This window comes from Mobula hypostoma, chromosome 4 (assembly GCF_963921235.1).
Source record: "Mobula hypostoma chromosome 4, sMobHyp1.1, whole genome shotgun sequence".
NCBI classification, from domain to species: Eukaryota; Metazoa; Chordata; class Chondrichthyes; order Myliobatiformes; family Myliobatidae; genus Mobula; species Mobula hypostoma.
Window position 1 is genome coordinate 67,394,751 of NC_086100.1, and position 17,160 is coordinate 67,411,910.

The 17,160-nt window shown below is 40.2% G+C and overlaps 1 protein-coding gene across 1 annotated transcript in view; it reads left to right on the plus strand.

Moving 5' to 3' along the window:
• LOC134345361 (solute carrier family 25 member 36-like) overlaps positions 1-17,160 on the plus strand; it is an 85,668-nt gene that overhangs the window by 20,663 nt on the left and 47,845 nt on the right. The gene's annotated exons all lie outside the window — the stretch shown is intronic.

Genomic DNA, 17,160 nt, shown 5'->3' on the forward strand with positions numbered 1-17,160 from the left:
CCAGCTGCTACCATCCAGGAAACAGTGGACAGTGAGGAATGCTTTCAAAGCTTGCAGAGGGATCTGGACCAACTTGAAAAATGGGCTAGAAAATGGCAGATGGAATTTAATGCAGACAATTGTGAGTTGTTGCATTTTGGAAGGACAAATCAAGGTAAGACATACATAGTAAATGGTAGGGCACTGAGGAGTGCAGAGGGACAAAGGGATCTGGATGTTCAGATACATAATTCCCTGAAAGTGGCGTCACAGGTAGACAGGGTTGTAAAGAAGGCTTTTGGCATCCTGGCATTCATAAATCGAAGTATTGAGTATAGGAGTTGGGATGTTATGGTGAGGTTGTATAAGACATTGGTGAGGCCAAATTTGGAATATTGTGTGCAGTTCTGGTCACCTAACTATAGGAAGGATATCAGTAAGATTGAAAGAGTGCAGAGAAGGTTTGCTAGGATGTTGCTGGGTCTTCAGGAGTTGAGTTACAGGGAAAGATTGAACAGGTTAGGACTTTATTCCTTGGAGTGTAGAAGAATGAGGGGAGATTTGATAGAGGTTTACAAAATTATGAGGGGCATAGACAGAGTAAATGCAAGTAGGCTCTTTCCACTTGGATTAGGAGAGATAAATACGAGGAGACATGGCTCTAGGGTGAAAGGGGAAAGGTTTAGGGGGAACATTAGGGGGATCTTCACTCAGAGCAGTGGGAGTGTGGAACGAGCTGCCATCTGACATGGTAAATGCGGGCTCACTCTTTAAGAATTAATTGGATAGATACATGGATGGGAGAGATCTGGAGGCTATGGACTCGGCGCAGGTCAGTGGGACTGGTGGAATAAAGTTTTGGCACGGACTAGAAGGGCTGAATGGCCTGTTTTCTGTGCCGTAGTATTCTGTGGCTCTATGGAAAGAGTACCGCGGCATAAAAGCCAGGACCAACAGGCTCCAGGACAACTTCTTCCACCAGGCTATCAGACTTATTAATTCATGCCAATAACAATTGTATTTGTATGTTATATTGACTGTCCTATTGTACATACTATATTTACAAGTAACTATAAATTGCACATTGCACATTTAGACGGAGACATAACATAAAGATTTTTACTCATGTATATGAAGAAAGTAAGTAATAAAGTCAATTCAATACAATACATGGTACTATATCAAATGGCACATATTTAAGGAACCAAGCTGTCACTTGGTTTGTTTTGAAACGTGTAAAGATCAAATTAGTTACAGGCATATCTTTCTCTGCCATGTCATGTTCACGTGCATACTTTTGGATTCTTGGAATGGTTGCTAGTGCCTGTAAGAGTTGTACGGTTTCAGTGTGAGTTAGTGCCTTATGAATAATGATGTGAGGGATGAGGATTGAGGAAAAAACTTTATTAACTACTTTGATTGGACTTGTAGATAAGCTTCAGGAAAATACGAATGAGAAAGCTGATAGTTCTTTGATCGGCTTCAAATATTCTCATGAATTAATTAAACAGAGGCAAAGAGTTGTTATTTACCTGTTTTTGATATATTTCTTGGTTCCCTGGGTTTTCCCTGAATTTCCATTGACTCACTATCCAACAGACCTTTTACAAATTTCTTCTATCCTTCTAAGCGATAGAGTTACTGTGGATTCTGGGTAACAGACACATCGGGACACCAGTACATTTTGGCTCAATTAAGTGGCTGTCCCAATTAGCCAAAGTTTCATGGAAGTAGTTTAAAAAAGACAAATTATGTTCAACTAAATAACAAATTGGATATGTAGTTGGAATACAGAATAATGAGAACACTACCAATATTACTACAGTACTATACAACTGTATTAGTTCCTAATAGTTACACAACAGAGGAATTTGTCCAGTGTATGCTGCCATGTTTTTTATATTGTAAATAAACAGAATCAGTGCAGATAATGGACTGCCTTCCTGCATGAAATTGTGTCAAAAATCACTCCTTTTTAATTTAGCATCACTCGACCCAAATGAACAAAATAACACAAGCATGTGCAATTGATGCTGTTTAAAAACTGTTCACTCTAACACAGTGTAGTGTCTATCAGCCACATAAAAGCACGTGTTTGAAGCTAGTTAGAAACTGTTGCAACCTCCAAATATTCATTTTCATTGTAGCACTCAAGATGATTGTCAATTCCTTCAAATTCTTCATAGTTCCTAACTTGCTGAAGTCGTTAAGTCATTTCATCTTCACTCCTGACTATTTCTGGCATCTCCAAGCCTGAATGCTTGAAATTGCGGTGAGCAAAACGGTTCTAAATTGTGTCTTACTGCGTACCTTTTTGCCATCTATCAGTGACAAAAATCACTGCTTTTTGAACACAAGTGCACACAACTGAAGCTATATAAAAACTTTGCTCTGAAAATTGTGTAGTGTCTAACAGCCATAAAAGTGCACATGACTGAAGCTAGTTGGAAACTGTTCAGCAACATTCTCTTGTTCTAATTGTGGTGTCCAAAATAAACAAAATAAATCCAGGCTACTTTCTCAATTAGTTTTTGTTCTTTAAGAGTTGTCCCATGCAAGAGGCTGCCACGATTAACCGATGGCCCAATTAACTGGAATCCACTGCGTTTTTTTTTAAATTTTGAATTGTTATTTAAGTCATTTGTTTTAGGATCTATTTTAGCTTGATGATATAACTTGCATTGTTTCCATGGGACCTCTTGATTAATGGTAAGGCTCCACGGCATAAAAAAGGGTTGGGAACCCGTACTTTAAAGTGTTCCTTTATCATTTGGTTTTAAGTGTACAGTGTGCACTATTCAGAAAAATTATGATTTGATCTGGTCTGTTTTATGTCATTTGAAAATATTATCCTGCTTATATTATAAATGCCGCAGACCCTTTCTCTTCTGTACCATCAGTAATAATGTTACTGCTATTCAATAAGATTTTCATCCTATTTTAAACCATTGAATGTATATACTATGTGTCTTAGCACTTTTCCCTGAACAACTTCTGTTTAGCTCCCAGTCATGTTCTGGTTGTAGTGGTTACTGTGTCATAAGGTTTAAGATGGATTTGTGCTTCTAGCTCATTTTGGGTTTTTTGGTTATTTGTGTATTTGCAAGGTTAACAAGGATTACAGCAGTTTCAAAATACATTTAAATATTGAAGGTATGTTCTGAATTTCCAAAATAAGTCCAGGCAAACAGTGAAATTGTTGGAAGAGCAGAAGATGGTACAGCAAAAGAACTGGCAGCCAGGACCTTAGTGCAACTGATATGGGGTATCTTATAATCCAGTCACATTGAAGAATTGGGAAGTAAACAGTAGAAGGATTAAGAAGTACAATTTATTAGGTGACTTCCAAGATATTGAGGGGAAAAGAAAAATAGTATTTTTCAACAAATTATTAAAATTGTTTTCATTTCTCCAGTAATTAATGGCTGAAAGAAGGACCTAATTTTCTGTGGCAAAAGTGGATTAGCATGATTGATTATTAGTGCTACAAGCTCATTTGGATTGCTAACAATGTTTTATTCTGTTGTGAGTTTAATATCGATCTCAAAATTGGCAACTTGATGCTATATCAATGAAGAAATTGACTCTAAAATTGGTCATTGCCTTTTGGGTATTGTGGATCCTTTTCTGAATCTGATGCCTTAATCAGTTTGCTAAATTTGCAATTTGTTTTGTCTTGTATTTTGTTGCTCTGCTGTAGCCACTACAATAATCTTTAATTTGAGCTACATTCCTTCATGCACTTCGTTTCTGTTATTCTTTAACTTTCAAACATTAAATGGCCTTGTTGCATCAAATCCATTTGTAACTTTCGGTCCCTTTCTGAAATAGAGTAATGTGACATCAAACATTTTGCTTCAGTTTTATGTGGTTGGCTTTGTGCATTTGGACTTTGGTCATTTTTTTTGTTTACTATTTTTAATTTAAAGCTGAAGAGCACCACTTAGGCAAACAAAAGTTGTAATGAAATGGATTTTTTTTCATAGTTGCATTTTCTGACTCATCTCTGTTAATGTAACTTACTATTCAGTATTCAATTTGAGGTAGATTTCCAAAACCTCTACCTGCACCGGTAAAGTAATTGTAATGTTGCTATTTTAAACGTAAAATGTCCTTCTGTTTTAATTCTTTAATTTGGTCGAGTAACCTCTAATGTGTTTCCAGTGTTGATGTGTCAGGTGCTCACTATTAAATCATAGTTGTTATATTAGGTTTTCATTCTTGAAACCTGACTGTGTATAGAGCTGTCATTGCAGGAATAATGTTTCCAATAGCTTAGACTGAGCATGCTGAAAGAAGTACCAAAGTTGTTTGCACATAATCTGTTCAGCTTTTAGTTCAGTTAGCATTGTAGTTTATAACGGCATAAATAGATAATTTAAAAATCCATTTACATTTCCATGTGCACACAATAGCTTTTTTTTGTTGCATGAACCTTGTGTGCAAAGGTCATTCTCCATTTCAGAAATCCACGCTGAGTCCACCAGTAGCACGGTGACAGGATGCGGACTGATTCCCAGCACACACAGATTTTGATGCTGTTTTTTTTCTTTATTTTCAAGTGATCAATTTCAGTAAGAATGTATACAGCAGAATATGCAAAACTGATAATTGTCAAAAAGTAAAATTCTATAGTTTTATTATTCTGGTTTTAAATAATTTTCTAAAGAGCCAAAGTCACCCAGTGCAATTGCACTAGATTTTATGCACGGAGGCAGAACTCTAATCACTATAAAGGATAAAATGGAACTGACCACCTGGCATTGACGAAAGCAACAAATTTAGACATGGCAAAGCCAGTAGTAGCACAGTTAACCTGCAAATATCCTTTTTACAAACATCTGGTGATAGGACATTCATCCTACTGACTATTCAAGTAAGAGCTTGATATGTACTGTATACACAAAATCAAACCTTGCATACAATTTGCCAGTCTGTTCCAGTGCAGTCCTTGGTTCTGTCTTGTTTCCACTTACAGGTCAGTCCCAACAGAGGTGGTAGTATGGCAATATATAGGCAAGGTGGAGTTGCCCTTGAAATCCTCAATGTTTGCATACCCCATGAAGTCACATGACATTGATTCCTATATGGCAGTGAAATCAACTGTCAGTGCTTCACTGATGAATTTATTTATGCTCAGTGTTGTACTAAACCTGGACAAAGTACAGAAAGTAACAAGAGAAATAAAAGGACTCTTGGTCTGGTCTTCTGTGTCCAGCACAAAGCTGGCTCAGCCCTGATGACACAGCTGGCAGTTTGTCTGTATCTTTTTATAGGTCGTGAGTCTATTATCCCCAATCTATTTGTAGCAGATGCAAGAAGATGTTGGGCATAATGAGCATGCTATCCTCAAGAAACCACATTAAGCGGCCTCCATTTATAACCCAAAATATTTATTCCCTCCACCACCAGCATAGCGTGAATGTATTGTGTCTCCTCCACGAAATTCATTGCATCTCCTCCACGAAATGCATTGCAATTATTTGCCTAAGCAACTCTGACAATTCTTCCTTTGTCCATTACCGAGGAAGTCAAGGTGAGCAGGCAGATGAGAACACCACATGCAGCTTCCAGACAATCCCAACTTGGAAGTACAGTGGACTGTGGTTAATTGGGTCATTGGTTAATCAAGGCAGTCGCTTATTTGGGACAACTCTTAAAGAACAAAACAAATTAAGAAAATAGCTGGGATTCCCTTTGTTTATTTTGGGGCACTATGCTAGTTAATTTGGGCAGGAAACTTGCCAGACAGTTTTTAACTAGCATCAGACGCATGGACTTGGGCGACACTACACCATACTTAGAGCAAACAGCTTTTAAATAGTGTCATTTGCAAGTGATTGTGTTCATAATGCAGTGATTTTTGTCACTGATAGAAATAAACAGTAAGACAATTCAGAACTATTTTGCTCACTTCGGTTTCAAGCTTTCAGCCTTAGAGATGCCGGAAACAGCCAGGAGAAAAAATGAAATGGCTTCACTACAAGTTAAGAACTATGAAGAATATGAAGGTATGACAATCATCTTGAATGTTACAATGAAAATGAAGATTTGGAGGAAGCAATCATTGATAGCATTGTATGAAGGCAGTCCATTGTCTACACTAGCAGTCTGCACTGATTTTGTTGATTTACAGTCAATCAAAACAAAACGGCAATGTATGCTGAATTCATCTGTACTGTTTGTCTAGGTACCATATTGGATGCGGACTTTGGTGACCATGGTTTTCCATATAGATCTATCCTTCATTTTTTGGATGGCTTCCATTTCCTCGATGTGTAGCCACCTGGCTGTGCTTTTGATGTACATAAGCCGAGGTCTTCCTCTAGGTTTACTCCCCTCAATCTTTCCCAAGAGTATGAGTTTTTCTAGTTCATCTTTCTGCATGATGTGTCCTAGGAATCTGAGTTGTCTTTCTCTTACTGTTGGTAGAGCTGACTAGAAGCAGCGGAATTATGGTTCTACAGGAGAAGGTTAAAAATATCATGGACCACACACACATCAAATGAAGAAGTTCTCAGAAGAGCCCAAGTAGTTCGATCACTCATACCAACAATAAGAGAAAGACAACTATATAATAGTATTGATAACGTGCTCTAATTTGTTATGTATTTCATTTAAATACATAATATGTTACTTAGTTAAATTGTAGTTTGTATTTTTTTTAAAAACTATTTCCATGAAACGGGCTAATTGGGCCAAGATGTACTGGTCCCGATGTGTCTCAGTTAATCAGAATCCACTGTACATTGCTAGTCCTCCATCAGCACTAGGTTTTCCATACCCAGCAGTGCTGTGGAACTGCCTTCACTGAAAGCATTGCAGTGTTTTGAGAAGGCAGCTCACCACTGCCTTCTCTCAATGTTTGGAGAAAGAAGAATGAAACCTACTTCATCTGGAACAGGGCAGTGGAAGATGTTTGTGAGTGACATAATGCATTATCCTCTAGATCGGGGTTTCTCAAACGGGGTTCAGTGAGAGGTCACTCGGGGCTCTGTAAGAGATCATGATTTTTTTTAAATCTCTTTTTGAACTTCAGGTGATGCTCGTGGTGGGCAGTGACCGAGCAGACCCGTTAGCAATCTATTTAGAGGTCTCTCAGCCCCTTATGGCAATACACTGCGTTGATGGACCATGTCTATTTGGTTGAGTCCATTCTCAGTTTTTAACGCAAGAAAGGGGAGGCGATTGATAATTGGTGAGTGCTGTATTGCATGGAGGGGAGGACAGCAGCTGATTATTGGTGAGCACTCTATTGCTTGGAGGGAACGCTAGGCTGATGAGGAGCATGAAGTTCATTTTCCAAGCATTGAGCGGACTCGCCCATTTTTATGCTTTATTAACCCTGTGTTTCACAGACATGTCTGACAGTCCATTGTGACGATTTTTGAATTGCAATCTTCTGAGTCATTTCACTGTACTAGTGCAACAATGGACACAGAAAAGTCCATCTTTACAACGAAAGCTACTTATCAATGGGTTTTACATACACTGGTGATCCAAGTTGCCCTATTCCATTGTGCCTAGACTGTAGCAAAGAACTTACAAATGCAGCAATGGCTCCAGCAAAATTGAAAAGACACTTATCAACAAATCACAGCTATATGACACATAAAAGTGCTAATTATTTTAGAAGGCTATTGGAATCTCAAAACAGAGTAAAGCTTTTGTTAATAAACTCACAGTCAGTAAAAGGGAAAAGGAGGTAAGTTATTTAGTAACAGAGCTCATTACCCAGAAAAGGAAAAGTCACGCAGTTGGTGAGAACCTAATAATGCCGGCATGTAGTTATAGTGGTAAAATGCAGTATGAGTAATTGAAAAGGTTTCACACTCAATGATGCTGATGGCTGGTTCTTCACTTGCGAAGATCAAGTGGGAAGAAGAGTCCTCGGGAGTGATGGCATGATTGTTGGTGACTGTAGAGGCCAATTCTGGATCTGCAGACTCTGAAGCAGTAGGTACATGGGAACGGGTGGTATATGGGGACTTGGGTAGTAGGATCCTTCCTGCACCTGCGGTTCTCTTCAGCAATCGCTCTTCTGTATTCTTCAGAATTCTTGGCTGCGCCGTGGATCAGCATTCTCCAGCAGTCTCTATTACAAGCCAGCTGCTGCCACTCATTGACCTCTATCATGGGGCACCACGATCTCTCTTGCTCTGAGAGAGTTCTCCGTAGAATGCTGCTTTTGGTAACCTGGAGCTGTCTGAGCAGCAAAGTGGCTTCAATGCTTGGAAGTTAAGCCTTCTCCAGGACCTCATTGTTGGAGACACTATCCTGGCAGCTGATACACATGATCGAGCGGACGCAGTGCTGATCATAGCACTCGAGCAACCAGATTTGCTTCCGGTATAAAGCCCAGGCTTCAGAGCCGTATGGCAGTCTTATGTCAAGGACAGCCCTCCACACCTGGATTTTTGTGGACAGACAACTGGTGGTTCTTCCACACAGGTTTCTGGCACCCGAAGTCACTGCTAGCTCTGGCGAGTCAATTGTCAATGTCCCCTTCTACCTTAGTGTCGTTGTAGATGACACTGCCCAGGTAGGTGAACTGCTCAACTGTGGTGAGAGAGTGATCGTCAAAGGTGATCCAAGGTGGGGTGTAAACGCCACGAGGGGGCTTCTGATGGAGGATCATTGTTTTCTTCAAACTGACCGTTAACCTGAAAGCCCTTGCAGCCTTGATGAACTGTGACTGCAGCCTGTAGCATGTCCTCTGTGTACATGAGAAGAGCACAGTTGTCCACATATAGTAGCTCGAATATGGGCTCTTGCATGGTTTTTGGTTGGGAAAGGTGGCCACTCTCAAACAGTATGATAGTCAACATATTGTCATTGAAATATCATGTTGTAGCATTTGTAAGATTTGTAAATGATGGTGAAATTCAAGAGAACTTTTTCTGTTGCAAAGAGGGATCCGAAACAAGCAAACGCCAAGACGTATTTATTGTTTTGTCTTCATATCTGGAAACAAAAGGTCTTGGAGGAACTGTGTTGGCATCTATATTGATCGTGCCCCATCAATGGTTGGCTCCATGAGAGGTTTTGTTTCTCGTTTAAAAACAAAGAAAATTCTGACGTCGTCACAACACACCTCTTCACAGAGAGGTGCTGATGTCAAACACCATTGGAGATTAAATGAAAAAAGTTCTGGATGATGGTACAAAAATGATTAATTTCATTAAACAAAAACCAGTTCACTTGAGAATGTTTAAAAAAAGTTGTAGGAAAGCATGGACAAAGAGCACACCAAACTCCTGCTACATACAGACATCTGGTGGCTTAGCAGAGGAAGAGTTCTCAACAGGGTATTTGAGCTGAAAGGTGAATTGCAGGAGTACTTTCAAGAAAATAGAAAGCCAAATTTTGCTGAGTACTTCAGAAACAAAAACTAGAGCACAACGTAGGCCCTTCGGCCCACAGTGCTGTGCCAAACATGAATTACCGAGGGTTACCCATAGCCCTCTATTTTTCTAAGCTCCATGTACTTATCCAGGAGTCTCTAAAATGACCCTATCATATCTGTCTCCACCATCGTCACTGGCAGCCCATTCTACGCACTCACCACTCTCTGCGTTTTTTTAAAAAAAAGAACAACTTACCCCCGACATCTTCTCTGTGCCTGCTTCCAAGAAGCTTAAAACTGTGCCCTCTCAGTCTAGCCATTTCAGTCCTGGGGAACAGCCTCTGACTGTCCTCACGATCAATGCCTCTCATTATCTTATGCACCTCTATCAGGTCACCTCTCTTCCTCTGTTGCTCCCAGGAGAAAAGGCCATGTTCACTTAACCTATTCTCATCAGGCATGCTCCCCAATCCAGGCAACGTCCTTGTAAATCTCCTCTGCACCCTTTCTGTAGTTACCACATCCTTCCTATAGTGAGGTGACCAGAACTGAGCACAGTACTCCAAGTGGGGTCTGACCAGGGTCCTATATATCTGTGACATTACCTCCTGGCTCTTGAACTCAATCCCACAGTTGATGAAGGCCAATGCACTGTATGCCGCCTTAACCACACAGTCAACCTGTGCAGCTGCTTTTGAGTGTCCTATGGACTCGGACCCCAAGATCTCTCTGATCCTCCACACTGCCAAGAGTCTTACCATTAATACTATATTCTGCCATCATATTTGACCTACCAAAATGAACCACCTCATACTTATCTGGGTTGAACTCCATCTGCCACTTCTCAGCCTAGTTTTGCACCCTATGAATGTCTGGCTGTAACATCTGACAACCCTCCACACTATCCACAACACCCCCAACCTTTGTGTCATCAGCAAATTTACTAAACCATCCCTCCACTTCCTCATCCAGATCATTTATAAAAATCTCTTAAGAGAAGGGGTCCCAGAACAGATTCCTCTGGCACACCACTGGTCACCGACCTCAGTGCAGAATATGACCCATCTACAGCCACTCTTTGCCTTCTGTGGGAAAGCCAATTCTGGATCCACAAAGCAAGGTCCCCTTGGATCCCATGCCTTCTTACTTTCTCAATAAGCCTTGCATGGGGTACCTTATCAATTACCTTGCTGAAATCCATATACACTACATCTACTGCTCTACCTTCATCAATGTGGTTAGTCACATCCTCAAAAAATTCAATCAGGCTTGTAAGGCACGACCTGTCTTTGACAAAACCATGCTGACTATTCCTAATCATATTATGCCTCACCAAATGTTCATAAATCTTGCCTCTCAGGATCTTTTCCATCAACTTGCCAACCACTGAAGTAAGACTCACTAGTCTATAATTTCCTGGGCTATCCCTACTCCCTTTCTTGAATAAAGGAACAACATCTGCAACCCTCCAATCCTCCGGAACCTCCCCGTCCCCATTGATGATGCAAAGATCATTGCCAGAGGCTCAGCAATCTCCTCCCTCACCTCCCACAGTAGCCTGGGGTACATCTCATCCGGTCCCGGTGACTTAGCCAACTTGATGCTTTCCAAAAGCTCCAGCACATCCTCTTTCTTAATGAATAAATGCTCAAGCTTTTCAATCTGCTGTAAGTCATCCCTACAATCGCCAAGACCCTTTTCCGTAGTGAATACTGAAGTAAAGTACTCATTAAGTACCTCTGGTATCTCCTCCAGTTCCATACACACTTTTCCACTGTCACACTTGATTGGTCCTATTCTCTCACGTCTTATCCTCTTGCTCTTCACGTACCTGTAGAATGCCTTGGGGTTTTCCTTAATCCTGCTCACCGAGGCTTTCTCATATCCCCTTCTGGCTCTCCTAATTTCATTCTTAAGCTCCATCCTGCTAGCCTTATAACCTTTTAGATCTCTGTTATAACCCAGTTTTTTGAACCTTTCATAAGCTTTTCTTCTTGACTAGATTTTCAACAGCCTTTGTACACCACGGTTCCTGTACTTTACCATCCTTTCCCTGTCTCATTGGAACATACCTATGCAGAACGCCATGCAATATCCCCTGAACATTTGTCACATTTCTGCTATACACTTCCCGTTTTCAATTTATGCTTCCAAGTTCCTGCCTGATGGCTTCACATTTCCCCTTACTCCAATTAAATGCTTTCCTAATTTGCCTGTTCCTATCCCTCTCCAATGCTGTGGTGTAGAATTGGGATCACTATCCCAAAAATGCTGTCCCACTGAGAGACCCAACACCTGACTAGGTTCATTTCCCAGTACCAGATCAAGTATAGCCTCTCCTCTTGTAGGCTTATCTACAGATTGTGTCAGGAAACCTTCCTGAACACACCTAACAAACTCCACTCCATCTTAACCCCTTGCTCTAGGGAGATGCCAATCAATATTTGGAAAATTAAAATCTCCCACCATGACAACCCTGTTATTATTACACCTTTCAGAATCTGTCTCCCTCTCTGCTCCTCAACATCCCTGTTGCTATTGGGTGGTCTACATAGAAAAGGAACACCCAGTAAAGTTATTGACCCCTTCCTGTTTCTAACTTCCACACACACACACACACTCAGTAGACAATCCCTCCATGACTAAAGCTGATCAGCAGTGCCACGCCCCCACTTCTCCCTCCCTATCCTTTCTGAAACAACTAAAGCCTGGCACTCTTTAAGTGACCATTCCTGCCCCTGAGCCAGCCAAGTCTCTGTAATGGCAACAACACCATACCTCCAAGTACTGATTCACGCTCTAAACTCAACTGCTTTGTTCATGATGCTTCTTGCATTAAAATAGACAACATCTCAAACCATCAATCTGAGCGCATTCCTTCTCTATCACCTGCCTATCTTCCTCTCGCACTGTCTCTGAGCTTCCACTGTTTGTTAGCCAACCGCCCCTTCCTCAGTCTCTTCAGTTCGGTTTCCACCCTCCAGCGATTCTAGTTTAAACTCTTCCGCAATAGCCTGAGCAATATTGAGCAATAGCCTGCCAGGATATTGGTTCCCTTCGGATTCAAGTGCAACCCATCCTTTTTGTACAGGTTATGCCCATCCCAAAAGAGTTCCCAATGATCCAGAAATCTGAATCCCTGCCCCCTGCCCCTGCTCCAATCCCTCAGCCACGCATTTATCCTCCACCTCACTCTATTCCTATACTCACTATACGCACAGGCAGTAATCCCGAAATTACTACCTTTGAAGTCCTGCTTCTCAACTTCCTTCCTAACTCCCTGTAGTCTGTTTTCAGGACCTCCTCCCTTTTCCGACCTATGTCATTGATAGCAATATGTACCACGACCTCTGGCTGTTCACCTTCCCACGTTAGGAGGCAAATTACCATCCGCATTTCTTTCCTGTGTCCACAGAATCACCTGTCTGAACCCCTAACAATAGAGTCCCCTCTTCTTTGAAGATGAAGAATAGCTGCAGAAACTAACCTAACCTACTTAGCAGACATTTTTCATCATGTGAACCAGTTGAACAAGTCTCTGCAAGGCCCTGGACAAAATGTTTTGACTTCAAGTGACAAAATTCTTGGATTTAAAAGTAAATAGAATCTTTGGAAAAATCTTGTTGCAAAAAGAAATCTTGAAATGTTTCCACTGTTGTTTGGGCTTGAGAGTGAGGAAGGACCAGAAAGTCTTGAGTCTTACTGAAAACCACCTGGAAGAACTGCAGAACAACATTGAACAGTAGTTTTCCTCCCTTCCAACTCGTATCTGTGTGGGTGTGGGACTTTTTCTCTGAATCTTCTGCTCAGCCTGAGAATTCGACTTTGAGAGAGGAAGAAGATGAACTTTGTGAGCTGTAGTCTGATCATGCACTCAAGATGAGATTTATTGAGGGGACAAGTTCTAAATTTCTGTGAAAGAAGAGTATCCTGTCATAGGAAAGCAATTAACATTTTGCTGCAGTTTTCAACTTCTTACATGTGTGAGCAAGCTTTTTCTTGTTTAACAAGCATCAAGAGCAAAGATAGGGATCATCTCATTTCAGTTGAAGGTGAAATCCGTGTGTGCTTATCTCAAGTTCAACCCAGAATTGAGTATTTGTGCAGTATAAAAAAATAAGCACAGGTTTCAAATGCTAGGCTTACATTTGAGCCTGATCATTACACTTCGTAAGGAAATGTTTTTTTCAAAGTTTTGTCTAAAATTGTGCCTTGGGCTGTATTTTCATTCGTATTGCTTTGGCTTATAATTTTTAGTAACTTTACTATTCAACATTGTCAATAAATTTTCATGTTGTAAATAGCATTAATTAAAATCATTTTACAATCTTTATTTAAATTAAATCTACCAAGCCTACCTTTTGAAAGAGTAAATCCCATTTTGGCTTAAGCCAGTTATCTAACAGAAATTTATTATTTTTGCCTCATGAGTTTTTCAGATTTATGAAAGGAAAAGATTTATTTCAAGGAAGATAAGCTGAGCTACCTGTTTTCTTTTCAAGAAAGGTTGGCTAAAAATTCATTCTCTACTCAAAACAGCACTGGCAATTACTTTTGGATTACTATATCTACAACTTACTGATCACACTAACATACCGTGAGCTGCAGACATAATAATTTTTACACAGGGGTTCTCTGAGACCTGAAAATTATTTCAAGGTTTCCTCCAGGGCAAAAAGGTTGAGAAAGACTGCTCTAGATATTGGGGTATGTACTATACTAGTAAATATAGAAGATAACAGCACAGTACAGGCCTTTCGGCCCATGAAGTTCAGCATACTCTTAAGATCAATCGATTCCTTTTCTCCTTCATAGTCTATCAATTTTCTTTTATTCATGACCCTATCTAAGAGTTTCTTAAATGTCCGTACTGTATCTGCCACTACCACTACTGCTGGCAGCACATTCCACACATCCAGCAATTTTTTTTAAAAGAAAACTTGTTTCTGACATTCCCCTCCCTCCCCCCATACTTTCTTCCAGTCATCTCAAGATTATGCCCTTTTCTTTTTAGCCATTTTCACCTTGGGAAACTGTCTCAAGCTATCTACTTGATTGTCTTATACACCTCTATCAAGTCACTTTTCATCCTACTTTGCTCCAAAAGGAAAACCCCTAGAGCTTGCTCAACATGTCCTCATAAGATATGCTCTCCAAATCAAATAGCATCCTGGTAAATCTCCTCTGCACCCTCTTTCTAAAGCTTCCATATCTTTCTTAAAATGAAACCAGAACTGTACACAATATTCCAAGACGCAAACAATATTCCAAGTGTGGTCTAACCAGAATTTTATAGACTGCAACATTTACGTTGCAGCTCTTGAACTCCAGTCCCCTGACCAATAGAGGCCAGTACAACGTACGCCTTCTTAAGCCTATCAGTTTGTGTGGCAACTTTGAGGGATCTATGGACCTGGATGCCAGGATCCCTCTTCCATCACACTGCTAAGATTCCTGCCACTAACCTTGTATTCTGCCTTCAAATTCAACCTTCCAAAGTGAATCACTTCACTTTTTTCAAGATTAAACTCCAAGTGCCACTTCTCAGCCTATCACTGCATCCTGTCAATGTTTTGTTGTAATTGAATAACCTTCCACACTGTCCACAGCTCCACCAACCAAGGTGTCATATACAAACTTACGAACCCACCTTTCTACTCCAGGGATTTGCCCACCATTGAAGTAAGACATGCTGGTCTGTAATTCCCAGGGTTATATCTACTCCCTTTCTTGAACAAAGGAATAGCATTTGCCACCCTCCAATCATCTGGTATCCTCCTATGGCTAGGGAAGATGCAAAGATCATCGCCAAAGATGCAGGAATCCCCTTCCCTTGCTCCCCATAGTGGTCTGGGGTATAACCTATCCAGATATTTTTCAAAAGTTCTAGCACGTCCTCTTTCTTAACATCAACATGTTCTAGCATATCAATCAACCTGTTTTATACACTGACCTCTCAAATGTGAAGGTCCCTCTCGCTGGTGATTTTTGAAGCAAGGTATTCATTAAGGACTTCCCCTACCACCTCTGACTCTAGGCACATTTCCTCTTCTATCCCCGAGCAATCCTACCCTAGTGATATTATCAGAGTAAGCTGTAGTGCTTTTCACTGTGCAACTGGCATTCTAGCTATCTGTGTTTCATGGGAGGAGGCTGGAAAGGGATCACAATCACCGGCAGATGCTGGAAACCTTGAATAACGTACTCACAATATGCTGAAGTTCAGGCAGCATTTTTGTAGTGAAATAGACAGTAGCCATTTCAAGTCAAGACTTTCTTAAGGGGAGGATATTGGGAAGGAAAAGTGTTTAAAGAAAAGGGAAAGGAAATTCAATTGATCGGGCCTGAACGAAACAGTTTTGGTGAAATAATGTGTTTTGCAAATAATCTTAGCTTTTGACAATGTCAAATTTGAGTGATATTTAAAACTAAAACATTATCATGTTTTAAATAGTTTTTTTTTAAACCAACTTGAAATCAATGCCAAGTTTTCTAAATCTTATGTAGAGGCTTTAGGTTTAAATTGAGAGGGGAAAGATTTTAGAGGTGTCTGTGGGGCAACTTTTTCACACAGAGGGAGGTGGATATATGAAATGAGCTGCCAGAGAAGTCGGAGGTTGGTATCCAATACGATACTAAGATGACATTTAGACATGCGTATATAGATAGAGCAATGTTGACCAAACACAGGAAAATGCAACAAGCTCAAGTAGACAACTTGGCTCGCGCAAATGAGCTAGGCCTGTTTTTGTGCTGTGTAATCTTAGGAATCAGTGCCTCTGCAGGAGAAAGCATTTCTGTTTCTGCGAGAAATAACGGGACACATAACATTATGCCCTCTGACTTTTATGTGAACGATACATAGGCAAACTTCCTTCAACATTTGCATGAGACATTTCGTTTTGGAAATGACATTAGATGTTCCTCTTCTGTGCCAACATTGACAGTATTGAGAATCTAGTTATACTTGGTTGTAAATGGCATGGTCTGTCTAAAATCTAACATCAGCCATTCTTATTTTATATTCCAAAACATACATTATTCCAGACTCTGTTCTATTCCTTGAAAATGATTCAAGGATCTGCCCAAAGTATCCTTGAAAAAATGTAGCATTCCACTGCTTCTTGGATCTATTGGGCCTTTATCAAAAGAATATTTGGAATGGGATAGATAACCTTTGCCATGTATTGGGAGCACACAAAAACGCATCTCATAATCCAACCACTGCATTACCCTGTCACCTACTTCCATCCCCATCTATAAAGAGTTGAGTTCTGATATTCCTCTCATTAATCACATCCAGAAGCTACAAAACTGGAATGCAAGCAAGTTGCCCTTTATTCTAGGCGACTGCCAAAAACGAAGGTGGTTCCAAATAATCGTATAAATAAGAATCTTTCATTAAGTTGAATATGAACTGTTTTTTATTTAGACAAATCTTTGATTTAATCTTTCTGGTACATGTCCAGCCAGAGTCCAGAAGTAGGCTATTTGAGTAATGTGGGTGTTGCTGCATATTGGTACAAAGTTTACAGTGGAAAATCCAAGGGTTGACAGTAGGATTTTCCTGTTTTGCATCAGCATCATAAAGGCATCGATATAGTGCCTTGAAAAAATATTTAGCCCCCTGTGAGCATTGCAAGCATGGATTTCGATCAATTTAATTGAGAATTTTTATTTGTGAATCACATACTCCTTATTTCACAGAAGAGTCCCATAAACAGGGAAAATTGTAAAGCATGAAAAACTAAAAACTTAAAAAAAAAACTGAAATGTCACGCTAGTCATGGTGTAAAACTTGATGATATGAAGGTTAAACTGTCATATCTGCTACA